The sequence below is a fragment of the Erpetoichthys calabaricus genome, chromosome 4, assembly GCF_900747795.2.
Source record: "Erpetoichthys calabaricus chromosome 4, fErpCal1.3, whole genome shotgun sequence".
NCBI classification, from domain to species: Eukaryota; Metazoa; Chordata; class Cladistia; order Polypteriformes; family Polypteridae; genus Erpetoichthys; species Erpetoichthys calabaricus.
In genome coordinates, this window is record NC_041397.2 from 256,804,429 (window position 1) to 256,805,889 (window position 1,461).

A 1,461-nucleotide genomic window follows, 5' to 3' on the forward strand; every position below is an offset into this window, starting at 1 on the left:
GCACCCGTCATCCAGCAGAGATAAGACCACTCTCACTCTGCACAAGTGGCCTTTTAAGGCTTCACATTGTAGTCCAAGCAAACCATGAATGGAAAGTCTTTAGCCTCATCCCAGAAACCATATCCTCTTGTTCTTGGACTTCAAGGACATCCAGACTAATGGTTTAAAAGCAGAACTGTTGTAAATGTTAAACTGTCAGACAATACTAGATGGCCAGCTGGCTTTCATTATTACCCCCATACAGTATATTATGACTGCAAATAAGCTTTTTCCGTGGTGTAAGAGAAGTGTACATTTATAATATCAGATTTTTAAATTTCAATGCAATACCACTAACAAAAAATGCATATAAGCTATTACCCATCAATTATTAAAAATTGTTTTTTATCTATATCAGAATGCAAGTATTTTTAAGCAGCCTAGAATTATCACTGTTCATTGCTGATAAAGTATAAGGTGGCACAGTGGTCAGCAGTGTTGTCTCACAGGTGTGGTGTCTAGGGTACAAATCCCACATCCTTCCCATCCATATTCTCATCTGGTCTGCAGGGAATTTTCTTAGTTTTCCTCACACTTCTCCAAGATGTATGCATTAAGTTACTTGGTCCCCTGTTAGAATATGAGTGGGCCCTGTGATGGACTAGTGACCTATACAGAGTTCATTCTTGCCTTGCATCCAGTGCTACCAGGATAAGGTTCTTCATTACCATGAATTGCATTAAGTGGAAATGAGAATATTATGATACAGTATACTTTGCAGTGCCTCTATCTGAGTAATGTAAATTTACTAAAAGCTAAAGTAAATTAATAGCAGCAATATCTTGTTAAAACTCTCTTCCCATGTCAGCATGAGATACTCACATATTCATTAGTTGGCTTAGTATGAGTTAGAATATGAATGCGTGTGTGAGGCTGTTCTGCTATGGATTGGCGCTATTCCCAGGTTCAGTTCCTTTTGCCTTAGAGTCACCTTCAGCTCTGTACAGTCCTGTATTTAAAAACTGAATTTGGAAAATGGTTGGTTATTACCGGGATGCCTCATTGCTTTTACACATCTGGTAACCTCCTTTATTATGTAAGTTATAGAATACAAATGACAAGGAGAGCAAGATATTTGGTGTTTGCTTTCTGTATCCTGCCTTTATATAGAAATGAGGAAAGTTAATTTTATTTTTTTATCCATTTATTACACAATGTCTGCTGTATCAAAATGTAGATGTAAAACAAAACTACTAATTAAAACATATAATTGATATCTAAATAAACCAAAAGAATGATGATTGATCAGCAGCACATTGCATTTTTGCCTGACATGTATTCTTTGAGAGATACATAGGAAAATACCACTTAAAAATTTAAGACAAAAATGGCATATAGGGATAAGTCAATTTTTAAGCATCTAAACATATTCAGGCACATATAAAAATTAACTTGTATATTATTCCTGAATGTAGCCATTAA